Source organism: Rhipicephalus microplus, chromosome 2, assembly GCF_043290135.1.
Source record: "Rhipicephalus microplus isolate Deutch F79 chromosome 2, USDA_Rmic, whole genome shotgun sequence".
In the NCBI taxonomy this organism is placed as follows: Eukaryota; Metazoa; Arthropoda; class Arachnida; order Ixodida; family Ixodidae; genus Rhipicephalus; species Rhipicephalus microplus.
The window spans coordinates 196,941,814-196,960,714 of NC_134701.1; the positions used below are offsets into that span (position 1 = coordinate 196,941,814).

General features: G+C 45.5%; 1 protein-coding gene across 3 annotated transcripts in view; it reads right to left on the reverse strand.

Annotated features, from left to right (window-relative positions):
- Octalpha2R (alpha2-adrenergic-like octopamine receptor) overlaps nt 1-18,901 on the reverse strand; it is a 707,334-nt gene that overhangs the window by 304,255 nt on the left and 384,178 nt on the right. Inside the window, exon 1 of one of the 3 annotated variants that reach the window (XM_075887217.1) lies at nt 1,012-1,419. The exons of the other annotated variants lie outside the window; for them this stretch is intronic. The gene's annotated coding sequence lies outside the window, so the exon portion shown is untranslated. Of the gene's footprint in view, nt 1-1,011; nt 1,420-18,901 lie in introns of those variants that run through there. 3 annotated transcript variants of the gene reach the window in all.

The following is an 18,901-nucleotide window of genomic DNA, read 5'->3' on the forward strand; positions in this document are numbered from 1 at the left end:
TGCGAGGTAGAAATGCACATAAGTGCAATGATTCACCTCACAAAACACAATGAATGCCTTAGTTGCCTAACGAACTTTGATAATTCGTACAGGCGGACGCGTTTGCCCTACGCTTGCTTGCAACATTGAAGCACACGTAAATATTGAAAACAAAAGTACTAAGAACTGTGTACTTTCTGTTTACCGTTCTTTTTTTGCACTTGTACGTGCTGTAACACGGCTAGAAAGTGCATAGAATGAAGATCTTCTACAGACAACATGGCAAGTTGACAGGCGATATTTACTGCCACGCTTTATAAGCTGACACTAACTTTAGCATAAACATCTTATGCCACAAGCAAAGTGGGAAAATGAATGCATAACAAGATCAATATTCAATCACCCGGTTATTTTTATTCGCATACTTGCGCAGGTTGACGGGAATTACACGGAAAAGTTACTGTAATGCATTCATACTAGTAGTATAGTAGCGAAAATTGGCACTGCCTTTCGAAGGCTTTTTTTTTATATGGAGCTTATAAGTTGTTTTTTGGCGATGCGATGATTCACTTTACTGTCGACATTCAACTGTAAGCATGCTAAAACGCGACTTCACACAGCGTAGCAAATATTGCGCGATTTCTACAACATGGCATATATTTACTGACTTCGGCGTTAAAACAGACAGTTTAAAAAATGCGATAAAAATCTAGACTAAACAAATCTTAAATTCATTGTTTACCAGCCCACATTTTCATTTTGTCTTGGAAACGTACTCTGAAAAAACTGACATTTACTGATGCATACTTTCGCACTATCACTTCCATGCAAACGCAAGGATCACCCGGACAGAAATTCACAACAGATTTGCAGCATTTACTGAATAAGCAGTGGCAAAGCTTTCAAGGAATGCAGTCCTGACACTGCACAGTGATGCTCATGCATTGACGGGCCATAGTAATAATCGTGCTTATTTTAGTACTGCAACACTAAATCAGCATCTTGGCCATCCATAAGAAAATCAGCGCTTACCTCTGAATTCCAAGGCGAATGAGGATTTCAAACAACGACAGTGCACGCAGTCGGTCGCTACCCGCCGTCCTTGATTGCTTACGGTTCAAGCACATATCAGGACAAGCCGGAGGCAAGACACTTGTGTGTTAAAACTTAATCCAGTGCTGGCGACTGCAGCCAAGCAGGAACGAGGCTGAAGTCTGAACCACGGGGGAGGGTATCAGTAGTTCCGGGCAAACGAAGCTACCTTCTTTCCTTGCCCCGCTACAGTGCACGCGTCATTTCCGGCACGCGCTTCACTGGTGGTTTACTTGGTACGAAGGTGACGGCTGCCAAAGAAGACAGCGCGGCCACGACGGACTGCCACTGTCGTCAGCGGCTTTACGGCGAGATGCTTGTTTGCTCCTCGAGGTTTGCCGCGCAAAAAAACTGGCTGCCGCCCCACCGCCGGGCCCCGGTGCCTCGAACCCACCGCCCGCCGCGAGTCTGTGTGAGAGAGGAGGAAAGTGGCGGCGGAGCGATCGCCACACCCCCATTTTGCTGACGTCAACGCTCCGCGCTGCTTCCGGTCCCAGGAACGCTTGGCGCCATCTGTGGACCTATACGAATACTTTCTTCGCCATCAAACTTCCCCTTTTATTTCCGCCGCTCCCGCATTTTTTCGCTTCCCGCCGGCTCTCTGACGATCGAGGCAAGGCGCCGCGAGGCACCTGCGTCATCGCGGGAGAAGCTAGTGACGTACGGCTCAAACGCGCCCTCCGCGTTTTTTCCTCGCTCAGCTCTTTGTCGGTCACGTTCTCTTGGCACTGAGAAATCGGGGGCCCATAGTTTGTTTTCTCTTAGTTCGTTACTCTTTTAGTACGCCGTACAGGTGCTATCGGGGAAAGGCTGCGGCAGGTCCAATGTAACTAGTGCGGTGCGAGAAGTGCAGCGTGTGAATGGGAACCAAATTCATTTGCCAATATTGCCAACAACCCAGCCGGAATTAAGCAGTGATATAGGTTGCAGCCAGTTATTGTTAATACTATGCATGCGGGCAGTCGTCGCAATGTCTCACACTGCATGAACTGCCCTCCACCACAACTTCCATCTCCTCCAACGCTTTCTGCACTCAACGCGACTTTGCAGTGCATCCGTGTTCGGAGTCATTCGAAGTCTTTGGTAGTCCTCGAGATGTCACCGTGCCTTATGGATCGGCACACGTTTAACCAATATCAAACGAAACTATATCACATGATGGCGGCATGATGACGCCATAGTGAAGTCAAGGATGACGTCACGAATTCCGAGGACCTTTAACGTCTTTATGAAGCCATGTGGTGACACCACCTCGTTAGAGATTTTCTCGCATCTCTCAAGTTGATGCCGCCAGCTTCGAACGACACTTTTTGTAGTAAATGAGGCGTCTAAGGCTCTTGCCTCAATGATTAAGATAGAGACGGGGCTGGAATTTGGACTGGTCAAACTCATACACTGCTAACGTTTACTCACCCCTGTAAAGCGCGCTTTTTGGCAGACAGATCGTTTTAGAGAAAAAGCTTACTTTCAAAGAGAGTTTGCTCGGTATATATATATATATATATATATATATATATATATATATATATATATAACCTTACCGTGCTACTTGAATAAGTTATTTTATAAATCGCTTGCTTGATGAATCGCTGAGTGGGTTTCGCTGTGTTTTGACGAGTTACGCGTTTCAGGCACACTGCATGGCATACAGATGGCACGTATTTCGCTAAGTTATATATAACTATGTAGCATTGTACCTTTAAAATTATTATATTCATACAGTGGCGTACAATGCTAATAAGTTCAGCTTGAAATCGTTTAACTAAATGCGGAGTTTTTGTCTTGTTTTTCAAGTTACCTTCGACGTAACTTCAACGCATTCATCGTGTCGCCTTCGACACGAAAGTACAGCAACTGTATTAATCATTAGAAAGATCTAACAATTTGCGCGTTATGAAAATAGAGGGCATCATTTTCCCCGGTCCTACGTCACAGCTGCATGAGAAAATCCTCCCCTACGTTAACTACGCCATCCACTGTGCTATGTTTATTAAATGCGAAGTATTTCTTTAGCGAACTTCGGTGACTTTAAGTCTATCTATCTATCTATCTATCTATCTGTCTATCTATCTATCTATCTATCTATCTATCTATCTATCTATCTATCTATCTATCTATCTATCTATCTATCTATCTATCTATCTATCTATCTATCTATCTATCTATCTATCCGCCTACGACTTTTATCTCTCCTGGCCGTTTCGATAATGGTATCGATACCAAACTTGGTATGGCATAACATGACTGTATGAAGAACATATATGACTAGTCCTAACATGTAAATCATGATATTCATGGCATACATGTCATGATTTTCATTTCATGGTCCTGCAGCTCTTGCGGTGGTTTCCTTCACATGGCATGTTGCATAACTGGTATGGTATGGCATGATTGCATGGCGAACACAAGCGACAGTCTTACATGAAAATCATGACATGCTTTTCATGTAACATGACTACATGCCACGCCCATGATGCGCTCGCAGCCGTTTCGCTAGCGTCACATATACCAAATTTGGTATTACGCTACGCGAATGGATGACGAAGGCATGTGATTGGTGCAAACACGATAATCATGAGATGCGTGTTTTGTAACAACATGACTACATGCCACGCTCAAGATGCACTGGCAGCCATTTCGCTAGCTTAACTTACACCAAACTTGGTATTACGGGACGTGAATGGATGACAGACGTATGATAATGGTTCGAACATGATAAACATGACATGCGCGTCATGAAGCAACATGACTACATGCCACACTGATGATGCGCTCGCGGCCGCTTCGCTAGCCACATATGCCCTGTTCGGCATTACGTGGCGCCAATAGATGGTGAAGGTATATGACTGGGGCAAACATGATAATCATGAGATGCGTGTTATGTGAGAACATGACTACGTGCCACAGTCAAGGCGCCAATACTTTTCGTCATGACGCGGTGCGCGTGTTCACCGGCGTTCATGTCGTCGCGTCACGCCGGTGCTTCCCCGCCAGGCGCCGGTCCAGCCATATACTCCCAGGCGCGCGCCGCACTGCGTTCCTTTGACGCATGCGCGTTTCAGTACGTCCGGCGCCCCTCCGTCACGAAAAGAGGGAGACGCAGTGTTGTCTGGGTAACGCATCAGCACGAAATGCAGCATGTTGCATTTCGCGCCAGTTGCCGTCGGGCTGCGCCGATGGTCGCTGGTCGCACCTGGCGTCATACTGTAGAGTGCTCGCGTTTTGCTAACGTAGCGTCGCTGTTCGCAGCGTGCGCACGCGTTAACGCTACAATGGAGTATATAGTGCGCTTCATTATGCGCTCTCGGCTGTTTTGCTGGCTCCACATATACCAAATTTGGTGTTACGTTACGTCAATGAATGACGAAATATGTGACTGGTACAAACATGATACTCCTGACACGTTTGTCATGCAAGAACATGACAACATACCACGCTCATAGCGTGCTCGCGGCCGTTTCGCTAGCTCGACATATACTAAATTTGGTATCACGTGACGTGAATAGGTGATGAAGGTAAACGACACATCCAAACAAGATAATTATGACACGGAAGTAATTAACGGCATCCTTTACCTCGACCTCGTAACGTTGTGCTGATTTTAAAGTGACATATCAACATTTCTCATTCGTACTTCGCATATCATCGATTCCCACTGTACGTGGGATCTGCCAATTTTTTTGTTTTGTTTGCGAGATTTATTGAGACCACACGAAATAACTTCAGTTAGAGATGGGAATTTACCTTTAGAAAAAGAATATAACCATATTAACTTAATGAATTTTACGTTCATAAAGGGAATATAAGCACAGTAACGTATAACGATTATGTTATTGTATATTCAGTGGCGTAGTAGCACTGCTTTTGAGTTCTGACGGAATTAACATATCGTCATGATACACACACAGAGCCAGTCACACAGAGCCGTTATTTGGGGGATTGCTGGAGTGAAAGACAGAAGCAAGAAGTGCTAACGCAAATAGTTAAAACGTTCTCGACAACCGTCATAATATTTTTATTCGTTGGAATGTATGAAAGTAAAATTACACGAATTTCTGAAAATTGTTTCGTTACATTATTTTCCAATACGTGACGTTGCCTAAACTGCCTCAGATATTATTTCCAGCCGGCGTTTCAGCATTTAGCTTTAAAAAATTGATTACCTAAAGTTTTTTAAAAAAAGAAAAGCACGAAAAACAGAAACAAAATACGGGAAACTGGAAAGCACGACCTCTTAAAATAACCTTAGCCTGTGTATATTTTTGCAAAAGAAAAAAATGAATAGGTGGCTTTTCAGAAAATTATTTATTACATATCACCATCTATGAGAAAGCTCACAAACAGCAAAGTGTGACATGTACTGCTATGCGTAAATAAAGACAAGTGATACAAGGTATTCATGAAAATCTGTTGTTGAATCCTAGTACAAAGTGTAACATTGTGTAAAATGACGAATCTGTGTTCCACCGAGTGAAACTTGGAGGATCCTAATAACTGAAAAGTCGGCTTCACAATGTGTAAAACTGCGAGCTATGTATTCAATAGGCAAGAATGAAATTCATTTAGTCGGTTCGCTGGCTAATCTGAGTAGGTCTAGGACTCAAATTGATGCTCTCAATAGGTAATGAGATTGGTGCGTGGATAATAATGTAACATCTCATTTTCACACGCTTTATAAGGCGCGCGTCTACCACTCTGGTGTAGGATTTATGGTGCTCGGAGGCTGATCCTAAGGTAACGGGTTTGAACCCGGCTGCTGTAGTCGCGTTTCGAAGGAGGTGACATTCTAGAGGCCTGTTTATCGGGCGAGGTGCGTGCAAGTTCAAGAACACCAGATGGAAAAACCATTCAGAGTCATCCAACGGCTACGTCATCATCATATCGTGTTTTCGATGCGTAAGGCATCGTATGTTATCATCATTTTCGTAACGTATGTTTCAAAGTCTTGAATACAAATATAGCATAAAATAAAGTTGAGTCGTGGGTGACAATGCTGCACAAACGTTTTTTAACGAGAATCGAAATTGATAATCCCGTATGCTAAAATTCTATGGGCATAATCGAATGCTACATGATGTAAAACAATGCATTTCAAGGATTTCACTTATGGCAGCTCTCTGACATGGAGCTAATAATACGCGACACATTTCGACCCCCATATAGACGCCTGCAAATGCACCAGTTTTAGTTCAGGATCCAGGTGCGAACTTGTCATTAGGTGTCCACTTTACGTATCTAGCCCTACTTCTGAACGAGGCTCGTGAGAATTCGGAACCATGTGAGGCAACATGCAAGCGTGTGCTGTGCAAGCGAAGAGGTGTGCTGTGATGCGAAGCGGAGCAAGAGCTTACTCTTCAAATATCTTAGCTACGTCGTGGCTCGTGACAATAGGCAGGCGAAGAAATTTTGAGCTCACTGAGACACACTCAAAAAATATGTTTTGCTCTAAGGACTCATTCGGACTCAGCTTGATCACAGTTTTTCTCAACCGGACTCACTAAGCCTCAAACTGATCGCTTCAAGAGCCTGAGTGAGTTGAATCTTGAGTTTGTTAGCGCAGGATTAGCTTTTTCAATCTTAGTGTCAATGTTTTTTGGTGCCAATAGCTCCCGTAAAATCAGTGCTTTTCGACACAACTTTGTATCTTGTTCCTTAAAATACGAGTTATCAGTGGTTTCATTGCAGTAGCGACATTTTTTATGTACTACGTGACTCGTTCAATAAATCTCAATCAAAAGCTTCCCGTCAAAGAGATTGCGGGTGAAATTCACGGCGCCCTTCCTCACCCATACCCTGCTCACGCCTTGGATCAACAAATATGAGGTAGCCCATTGTCGAACTCAGACTGACTAATACTTACATAAGCTGGACAACTCGGACTCAAGAGTCACGAGAATTTTCTCCAGCTGGAACGGCTTAATTTCAAACTCAGAAACGTATTACTACCAACTCATTCGAACTAAGACTCACGCGTCAGATGTCAGCCTGAGTGAGTTTGAGTGAGTCGACTGAGAAGTGAGTTTTCTGACCTATGTTTCTGACTAGTATTACCTAACTAATCAAGCAGTCAGAGCCACAGCAGATCATCACCGCCGGTAAACATTTGCAGGTATAAGAAATATTTAATATAAACAAAATAGCCGGCATGCAATGGCCGAGCGAACACATCCCCATAACGCTTTAGACTAGTGCGCCTACAGGAGTGTGCAGAGCACTAAAAAACGCTTATGAAATAATGTGCCAACCTCAGCAAAAGCTTGCCCCGCCGCGGTGGTCTAGTGGCTAAGGTACTCGGCTGCTGACCCGCAGGTTGCGGGATCAAATCCCGCCTGCGGCGGCTGCATTTCTGATTGAGGCGGAAATGTTGTAGGCCCGTGTGCTCAGATCTGGGTGAACGTTAAAGAACCCGAGGGGGTCGAAATTTCAGCAGCCCTCCACTATGGCATCTCCCATAATCATGTGATGGTCTTGGGACGTTAAATCCCATATATCAATCAATCAATCAATCAATCAATCAATCAATCAATCAATCAATCATCAAAGCTCTCAGGATGTGGCAATGCACCTATAGAGAACAATTCGGTTACGTTATGTGTTCCTGTTGCACCTGCTCAATTTGGTGCATCTGTCTAAAAAGAGCGCCCTTTTCGCAAACGAAGGCTGTGCAACGATTGCAGTGATCTTTGTGCGCCCCGTAACTACAACAGAATCGTTCCAGTGGAAGCCCAACGCCAGCCAAGATTCTCCCCACCGGGAGATATGGGCGTGCAAGAGATCATCCGCTCCCGTCCTGTCCACGGGCACGTGAAAGCCCACATTGCGCCACCTTTCTAAAAATGCTGAAAACATGGAAGCGCCCCCCCCCCGGGGTGCCCGCCAACAGCGGTAAGTGATAGACATAAATATCTGCCGATCGAGGAGGTACACCTAGGTGGCTCAGTGGTTAACGTTTCGCATTCACGACGCGTAGGTGCCACGTTCGATTCCGCTCGCGGGAATCTTTTTTTTCTGGAGTTTTGCTTTCTTACATTTTCTTATATAGATAAGTGTACTCATACGGTGCATTGCATCGACGCCGACGCCAGCGACGAAATCCAGCCGAGAGAGTCCATATAATTGCTATCGCAATAAAAGAAATTGCTCAGCGCCCAAATCTGCTCTTCTCCTCATCCCGACCATCACCGCCACAAGATACTCCACGCATTCATCGTGGTTTACGCCAACTTCATCCACCCCCATTCTTGTCGTCTCGCATCTACGCGTGCTGGGGTCGGTCTTGCAGTTTTACCATCTCAAAACTCACGTTATTGACCAGCTCTCGCGTTCTGTTTCGCAGAATACGTGCACGCGAGCTCGTGTTCGCGCAAGGTGCGAGGGTGTGCGCGAACACGATCTACTTCGCCTAATTGACGCTTCCATCTTTTCCCGTCTCACCTATGGCCTGCCTCACACTCACGTTCGAACGCGACAAGATTGGAGAGCTCACCCATCGAACATTAACACTGTTCTCGATCTTTTCCCCCCAACGCGTCGATGGAAGGCGTACTCCGCCTCGGGTACACAACACCATGCGAGTTGGTTGAAGCCCACCGTACCGTTCAAGTGCAACGCCTTTGTCATTCGTTGACTGGTCGTTGGGTCCTCTCTTTCATAGGTCATGACACCTATTATCCCCCACCGCACCTGGTCTCACGACCGCCGGTGGTCTTCTACGTCAAGCTGCTACGAAAGAACATGCTCACGGGCCACCATGACACTCGCCGCCAAGCCCGCGTGGCCATGCTTTGTAACAAATACGGCTAGCACCCAGCTGTCGTTTGCGTGGACACGGCTCGTTAAAACTCACCCGCCGGCACCTTTGCCATCACCTCCGTACCACCACTGCGCGGGAAGTCGACAGTCATAGCTGGCTCCGTGCGCACAACCTACGCCGTCGAGGCGGAGGAGACGGCCATCGCCTCGGCCGCCATGTCCACCGAAGCCACTGTTGTACTCAGCAATTCTAAGCCTGCCATCTGGAACTTCACCCGAGGCCTTGTTTCACCTACCACCCTGCGGCTCCTTCGCCCGCTCTTTCAGCGGGATGAACGGTGCCACATTGAAGTGATGCAGGTCCCCGTCCGCTCGGGTAACTCCGGCAACGTGTAGGCTTAGCAACACGCTCGAGGGTTTGTCAACCGAGCGGTGGGCTCCTCTGAGTTAGACGCGCTGGCGCCGGAGCCCCTGGTCGCCTACAATGACATAACCCAACATTATCGCCTTGAACAGTATGCCTACCCATCATCCCCTCACGATAGCCTTCTCTAAAGGTCCTGGTTACCTGGCGCCAACTGCAGACCCGCACTTTTCGGTGCCTCTCTGTGTACTCGTACATCCACCCGGGCGTTATCGATTCACGCTAGTGCCCACGTGGAGGCCTTGCCTAGCTCAACCGCATTCTCTGGGCTTGGCCGGAGTACCTGCCATCCACCAGCCTTGGCCAGCCCCCCCCCCCCCCCCCTAAGGAGCAATGGGAGACGCTTCTTTTCAGCACAGACCAAGAGGTTCAGACATGGGTCCTGGCAACAGCTGAGGACACCATCGAGAAGCGCGGCCTGGATGTATACGTTGCTTGAACCTTTCTTCGTTCCTCACCCTCAACACCCCTATAGATGAACAAAGTTGTTATTCACTCTGAAAATTTGTCACAAGAAAAAAATATACAAACTCGGGCGGGGCTGCCGGTAAGGGTGCAGATTAATGCCATAAGCGCCCGCCATTGCTTGAAAACTTGAAAAAAAAACGAAAAGAAACAATAAGCTCCCTGAGGTTCTGAAGTAATCTACCCCTCGGGGCTGGGAAGGAGGATATTCGATAATGATCGTACATAGCGCCTGCCTGTATTTATTAGGCAGCTTAGTGGGAGAAAGAAAGTAGCTAGTCGAGAGAGATAAGAAAAATCGTCAGCCTTTTTTTGTTCTCGAGTTCGTGACATTCTTACTAATGCCGACGACTCTACACACGCACGTTGCACAATCAGCGAGTCGCGTGCGAGGTGAATTTCCGCTTCATTAATTCGCGGTTTCGCAATAACTTATCGTCTCTTGATAACGACGCTTTTTTACTGTTTGTTATCAATGACGAGAGGGAAACGTTTGCTCGCTACATAAGACAGACTTATCTTGCTAAATAAAATAACAGTGAGTCGAACGCGGAAGAATATAAACAAGTTAAAACGATTAGTCGGTCTTCGCTGCGGTGCTTACGAAATGCCCAACTCGCTTGCAGAGAACGTGAAAACTTCAACTCGAGAAATGCGGTCCGGTTTTTATTTCCAAAATTTTTGTTGTCAGCAGAGTCGATGAACGCCGTTTCGTTAAAGTTAAGTACGAATCAATGTGCCGGCTTCAATAGGATAAGTGTCTTCACAGAGGGAAAAAAGGGTGCGTTATCCACCGTCAACCACTTCAGCAGAGGCAAGAATAAGTGTCGAAAGAGTGCACAGAAAAAGTGAAAAAAAATATTATCAGAAATCTCCAGGAGAAAACATCTACAGTGCAAATTAAATTGTTTTTTTTTTCAGTCTTTTTTGATCTAGGGTATTCCGCGCCTTATTGTCTGTTCAGTGAAGGAGATAAAATGATGTCGAACGCCATTTTGTATTGCGTTTTTCTTTCTATTTTTCGAGTAACAAAATGGCCTCCAGGATTCATTTGTCAATTGTAGTGCTTAATGCTTTCAGACGTGTCAAAGTTCCTTCTCTGTGTCTGCGATTTGCACCGATAGTACCAGGCGATATGGTGTCCCGTATTTTCTCGCTATAGATATTAGTGAGCCCTACTTCTGTGACTTCACTGGCCGTTCATTACCTATCAAAGCTTTCAGCTCTGTAACTTGTCGAGTTATTTCACTGTGTTCACCTGAGCATTTATTAACGACTTTCTTCAGTGCTGGCATTGGTTATATCCTTTTAACCGACTTTTTTGCACATTCCTCTAAGCACTTTTTTTAACACGCAAGCGTTCGTTGCACGCCACCATAACATAGTCGATGGAATTCCATCGACCATGTTATTTAGATTTATTTTAGATCAGCCAAAGTGCCTGGTGTCTTAAGAGACCACCGTAGAGAACACCACGATCTAATGGAGGACTATGTTGGCAGTCGCCCATCAACGCATAACACCATATGTTATTCTCTGGCCATATTTCATAACAGTACCTAGCATCTAGTCAACCTCCCTGCCTTTTCTGTCTCTTTGATCAATGTGAATGGGAAGAAGTTATGGTGACCAACGAGCAAGAGAATTATATGAAACCTCTTGCATCGAAACAAAAAAGTGACCTATGCGTGAGAGTGGCTTCGATAGCGCTCCTCACTAAAAAAATCACAGCATGTCCATGAAGCGAATGATAATGAGTGAGTGTGGTGAAGCGTCTATCAGTCCGTCTGCTCTTCCGTCCGTCCGTTCGTTCTTGCTTCCATCCGCCCGTGAAACCAATTATGTGCCCGTGCATCCATCCGTGCGCCCATCCGTCCGTGTGTTCGTCCGATCGTGCATCCATCCGTACGCCCATCTTTGCACCCATCCTTCCGTCCGTGCGTGCGACCGTCCAAGCGCACATCTGTGCATCCGTCCGTGCGTCCATCGTGCGTGCATCGTGAATCCATCCGTTGGTCCATGCATCCGCCTATCCGTCAGCCCGTGCGTCAAACAGACAGACAGACAGACAGACAGACAGACAGACAGACAGACAGACAGACAGACAGACAGACAGACAGACAGACAGACAGACAGACAGACAGACAGACAGACAGACAGACAGACAGACAGACAGACAGACAGACAGACCACGGATGGACGCGGCCAACGGATGATACACGGTGTGCCGATAAAACCCTGCGAAGCTTCACTCCACTCACCATCATTCACTCCGTCGATATGCTGTGAAGTAGTTACTACGTGCATGCATACATCAGATGATCACCGACCCACGCCTTGAGGAGTTTCGTTCCTAAAACTTGCGTGTATTTCATGAAAATGATGGCCTATTCTGTTTTTTATTTCCCCCACCGCGATTGTCTAGTGGTCATGGTACCAGACTGCAAAGCAGAAGGTCGCGGGATTGAATCCAGACCGTGGAGGTCGCACTTTCGATGGAGGCGAAAAAGCTTAATGCCCTATATACGTAGATTTAGGTTCACGTTAAACAATCCCGGGTAGTCCAAATCTCCGGAGCCCTCCGCTACGGCGTTTCTCATATATATGTAAGACAATTTTGGGGCGTTAAAGTGTTATTATTATTATTATTATTATTATTATTACAGTTATCTACATGAAATTGTAACGGACAGCGCTGTTTTAGCTCTTATTCTCTCCCGATCATCTTTTCGTTATTCATATACACGTATATATGCTACTTTGTATGCTTAAAGCTTTGGTTGTAAGCCGGCCCTTGGTCCGTCTCTCTCTTTGTCCTGTGGCTCACGCTGTTTGTCCTTTTTTTATGATCTTTTATTCAGCACTAACGTCTCCATAAGATTAAAGTTGCTTCCATCATTGGCTGCCTTAATAATAACTAGGAGGAAAGATAGTTGTTCTTCTACCCGATGGTAGAAACATACCAAATGCGTGTCGTGAGCAGTAGGCTAAACAGTGATCAGCAGTTACCACGAAGTGCCCGTTTCTAAAAATTCTTCCTCAAATTATTTCATGTTATTGCGGTGTGGCGATGAGAAATTGAGAGGCAGGGCCAACCCATTTATCCGTAATACTGGGATGTCACCAAAATTTTGCTGGCTAGGAGAGTAGAGGGGATCCCTGTTAAATCTTTCTGCATGTATGTTTGTGCGTATGTTTGTGTGTGCGTATGTCTGTGTGTGCGTGTCTATACACACATGCAATTGTGAAAAAAGTTGCTAGAACGGTAATATGAAATGAACCCCACCTCCATGGCTACGCCGAAGTCATGATATATAGAAGAGAATAAAATATATAGCCTCGTTTTTTTATTGGGCCTAACAATAACGAGTGGTAAGAGACAATCATGTGAAAGAAAGTACAGCGGTTGTTATTTGCAGTATCTGTGAAGTAAATCTGAAGAAAATAAAGCGATGAAAAGATGACTTGACGCTTATGATACGGACCGAACCTGTAACCCTCGATTTACGCATCCGATGCTCTACCGTTTGAGTCACAGCTGAAGTCAACCTTTTTTTCGCCTTCGTTGTGTACATCTGTGATTTTTATCGCACCCGTGACGGCGAGTGTGAAACATTCTTTTCTTGCCTACTCGCCGAAAGAGTGTTTTTCCACCTGCTGGCAGTTAGATATATATTTTAAAGGCTGAACCGATGATAGCAAATTTTTACAGAAGAAATTGGCAAAAGGAAATTAACACAAATTCATCACTGCTCCACCTGTGTGTTTCGTCCTAAAATGGAAGCACGAGACACAATATATCCTGTCCAACAACGAACATCTAAAGGAAGAAGAGCGCGCCATTTATAGCGCTTAGCTGTTTGTGTCAGTGCAGTGCGACGGCAGCAGATTTCTTTTTCTTGTCTACGGATAAAGTTCTTAGAGTGCGTCCTACAGTATTTCCCAATGGTGGAAGCAATCAGGAAACATTAGCTGCGCAGGCGTTTCCGAGCCGGAAATGAGGTCTCGAGTTAAGACCACTTTTAGCCAAAAAGAAAGAAAAAAGGAACTTCCTTCCACCTTGCGATAATGGTATTAAATTTCCAAACCACCAATGCCTTCGGAGATTAGTCCCGGACTCACTAATTTGTCTCAGTTCTGCGTTCTTGACTGCGTTGAGTTAAGCGCCTGTATTCAGAGTAAGAGTTGAAAAACAAAACAAAAAGAAAACAGAAAAAATCAGCAGCGAGTAAGAGAGGAGGTATAAAAATAGGCGCATCGTCCATCCACAACCGTGAACTTGGAGGGAAGCCAATTATCGAACAATCATAATAAGAGAACGTCCCATCCACGCACTTTCTTTCCACGGTTTAAAAAATTACAGAAAAGAACTAAATTAAAAAAAATAAAGCAATGAAATCTCGGACGTTCGTTAGGGTCCAACTTTGAGACCCACGAATGAGAGGTCTTTCCCTTTCTTTTTTTTCTATATGCATTTTACCTGAGTGCTTGTTTGGTTAGGGGCAACGCCGTTTCTTGCTTCGAAGATGAAAAGTTGCAACATGACACTGACTTTCAGAAAATCTTGAAATTGCCGTGGGCCTGAGTGGCTAACACAGAAGACTCACCGTTTCTTTAGTGTCACCATAGCAACTACTCGTGACCCAGGTTTATTGCCGAATAAGGAGACGTAAGGATTTCTATCGAAGCACAGATGTGTGCACAAAAGCAATTCAGAAAAGCAGGAGCTTCTTTTTATTTTTGGTGAGAGAAATCATAAAGAGTTCGGAAAGGTCAAAGTGTCGTTGATGCAGCGCAATATATAGGTAGAAAAAAAATTGGTGCCGCTATGCCCTGATTGATATAATTTTAGCATTAACTGACTAAATTCGCATTGACTGAACTTTTATCAACCTAATATATTGACTGCATCTGATAACGACGTACTAGTGTCCCGTTATCTCGAAAATAAAAATAAAATAAAACATAAATAAATGAGTCTGAAGGGAGCTGTTATTTATCGGCCTTTCACATCCACCAGCACAGAAAATTCACGTGCACTTCTCTAAAAAACAGAACTCAACAGTAGCGAAACACTTGATCACGCATGTGTACCACGCACACACAGGGACACATATTGGATAGCCCACGGTGACGGGCTTCCTTTTCCATTCCTTCCGAACCCACGATTCGTGAGAGAGAGTTACGTTCGTCTCTGTTTCGAGTGTTTCATTTTACAGGGAAAGCTGTTATGATATAACAACGCGGTTCACGTGCGGTGCCGTAGTTGTCCTCCGCCTTCGCCGATGTCAGTACCCAACATGGTGTGATGTAGAAAAAAAACTCAGTAAATATGAACACCAAGGAGACAATAATAGGATTTGAACTCTAGTCCCCTGTGTGCCGGCCCAGTAGTCTACCACAAAGCCACACCAGTGCTTGGAACGCGATTTCCAAAGCTGCCTTAGGCAGGCTTGATGCTGGGAAATGAAGCGCGTTAATGCGAGTAATAATGCGTTTAGGAACATCAAAGGAACTACCAGGCGCCCACAATACAATTCGTTTAAGGAGTGGGTCGTCCAATTATCCGAACCATTACTAAAGCTTGTTCTTGATCACTTATTAATTGCGGTGCATGTCCACTTCAGGCATAGTAAGTGTGTAGAGGATACCACGGTTCTGCGAAAAATGACGAAAGATAGCCTACTGAATGCCGGCCAACTACAAAAAATTATTATTTTGGCGTAGTTGGTACACAGCAAGTGTACTTGTAGCAGTTACCCAAAAAGTGATTAGAAAAAGCTCTGAGGGCCGCTTTTCCAGCTTTCGCTGTGACTGTGCTGCAGGTTCCGCGCAATCCTGTCGTTTTTTTTTTCCCTACGCTTACTTTTAACAAATATCGCCGACATCATTCACCTACTGAACTTTGTAAAAAAGCTGGACTGGATAGTCCTGAACTTAGGACGAGGATTGAGCGTCTGAAATTCCTCTTCCAGTTAATTCATAATCATTTTAAACTAAACTATTCAGATTGCTTCCAGGTCAACACACAACAACACTCCAGACATCGCCATAATATGTACATACCACTACTAGTCCCACGTAACGATTGCTTTAAGTTCAGTTACTTTCCACGTGCTATTGAAGATTGGAATATGCTGCCAGAGTCTATAATTGGTTGTTCCTCACTTACATCATTTGAACAGAATCTAAAACGTTTATTCCCTGAATAACGTTGACAAATGTGACAAAATCCCTGAATAACAGTGACAAATGTAACAGTGACAAATGCAAAAGTGCCGCCTCAAATGCGTCATGTGCTGTTCTGCGCGTATGTATTGCATCGCATGTGTGTTCCATTTCTTGTTATGTATAACTTCGAGTTGCTGCTCACAATAATACCGAGAAATTATCTCGAGACCTGTACGGTACTTCTTCTTCACAAATAATTGTTTGTACTTCCACCCTGTATTGGCCCACTTCTGGGCTAACAGTATAAATAAATGAAAAATGAAATGAAATGAATGAATGTTTGGTCTTTTTTTTTTCTTTCTCTACGATCGGCAACTGAGGCGAGGAAAGCCTTTCACCAAAGCGACGACGGCAACGACGCAGTCAGCCGGCATCAGTGCCGCCGACGTAGCACGATGTGGGACCACCACTCGGAACCGAGGTGGCTCGCCTTTCAGCACTCGGCCGTCGACGCTGACACTGACGCCGTCATGAAAGGGTCTCGGGCAACGAGCGCGAGCGCGTTTAACGGGAAAGAAGAAGAAAGAACCATCCTGCCGCGGTAGTCGAGAGAAAGGGAGAAAGTCTCCGACTAACTTGCAGCGCGGGGGAAGGCTGTCTGACGCGACAAACAAAAACGAATAAATTGGCTTGACATCCTGGGCTATACCACGCCACTCTCCTCCTCCACCCTTTTCCTTCTTCTTTCTTACGCGTTGCTCCGCATTGACTTCGTAAAGACGCAGCCAAGAAGCCAATGGACCGGCGTCGATCCGGTATAAAACACAGGAACTGCATAGGAGGGAGGTTGGATTTGCGCGATCCCCCCTGCAAAGCGTGCAGCCGGAATAATATTCGTCTTGAGTGCGTAATTAGCCTGGTAAATGAGCTGCACGGAGCGCGCTGGAACAGAAAACGACTACTAGTTTGTGCAGGCGGAATGAGTATCTCTTGGTAGCTAACGAACGCCGGAATAAAGGCGATGAAAAGTGAAGTGGCGTAATGACGACATTTTCGTCTGTGGAAAGTGGTTTGTATTATGTACGCGCGAAATCGCGCTCGGGGTAATTTAGTCGATGCTTCATTTTCACTTCGACCATCGCAGTAAATCTGTGGATTGCGTCCAGCCGCGATGTGTGCTTTTCGCAGTGCATGCAACAGAATGCCGAATCGAGCGCTACTCTTTAACACTTATGTATTTAACCGCGCTCTGCACAGAATTGTAGTTTACTTGTTACAGGGACGGCTCTAAGCTCTCCCATAGTAGAGTACCTGGTAGTCTAAATCGTTTCCCACTTTTTCTAACTCCCCCAACCAGCCGTTAATTACAACCTGCAAGTGTGGAGGCCACCCGCGAGCTCCTTTTTATATTGCGTCTCGGTTATGGCGGATACAGGTGGTACTGTACTGTATATCATGCTAGCGAATGCTAAGGGGCACAAAATTGTCAAAACTCCAGATTGTGTGAATTCATGGTATACATGCCATGTCGCCGCTGTACACCAACAATTCCTTACAATTTAGAAGAATAGAAGCAGCATGAGGGCACTCTAGTTTAGAACACTTCGATTTGGTGCGAGAGGTCATAGCTTCGCCTAACAGACATAAGTGAAAGATTGAAGGAATCCCAGGTCCGCCGTCTACAGATCGACACCAGTGCAGCCATTGGACACCGGAACTCATATACGGCCGATCCGCGATACATATAGCTCAGACGTGTCACCGCCTTTAGCGCCATCCAACAAGGCCACCCCCGTCGGTATCCCGGGCCACCCTGTCCCGACATACTACGAAGCCCGACTCGGTCGTGACGGCCGCATTTGACGTGGCCCGAGCAAGCAAGCGGACCAGAAGGAAATCAACAGACGGATCGAAGGGCAGCCAGGGGGGAAACAGGTCGTCCCAAATGCAGTCACACGCCTGAGCCGAAACGAACCAACAAAAGTAGCAACAAACTTGGCTTGGTTTCGTCACCAGAAGCACGCCTTTTTGCTGTTTCCTTTTCACTCCGTTGCTTCCTGGTATACTCCCCTAGCGCAAGTTCAGTTTTTGGTGTTGCTTTTCGGATTCATCTCGCTGTTTAGAAGTAGCCATGTCATCGTGCCTGCTCCTTACTTTTCTGTCTATATCATCCATGAAACTCAAACTCTTTCTTTTGATTTCACGGTCGACGCCCCCGGGGACACGCTGAATTTGCTAGGGAAGCGAAAGGGCGCACTTTCTTTATGCAGGAGTTTATTTCTGGTCATTTGATTTATCTCTTAGCCAGGTCACACAGTTGTATGCGCTTGAATTTTTTCCCGGTTTATAAGTACCCCGAAACAGAGCCTTGCGTTAACTTTTTGTTTTTTTTTCTCCCTAGTCCAAAAAAGCATGCCACGATTTGCGTGAAAGTTTCCTGTAGGCTTCACGAGATAGCGTCTTGCCAAGTCGTGAAAGTGCTTGGAACATAATTGTCTTGATATTATTCTTCTCTAATGGTAGTTTCACATTCTAGCACACTCCAACGCGGGGATTATTTAATGGAACCCCACGCTGGATCTCCCACATTAATCCGGACTTTGTCGACGTGAAGTTTCGCTTCATTGTCAGCTTTCGTTGGCGGTTGCCTTCACGAAGGCGCACACAAAATGAATTGGAGGGACAGACAGTGAAACATGAGAGGTCTGCGGCTTCGAGGAAGACATTTATCGTCTGCTATGTCACTGCCCTCGATTCGCCTTTCTTAAGACTAACGCTTTCTGATGCGATGTGACGATTGGACGATCAGCCAGTTTTCGCGCAGATGCTACTCGAGCACCAAACATATCATTCGTCGGTCCAGAGGGCAGCTAAAGAACTTTTGTACTTTTTAGGGACTAAGGGCTTTTGTGAATGCTTGTGACTACTGTTCAGTGCCGCAGTCATACACGTGTCCGCACATTTATTTATCCTTTACTTTCTTTTTTGCCGCTCGTCTCTGCCTGTCTTTCTCATCTT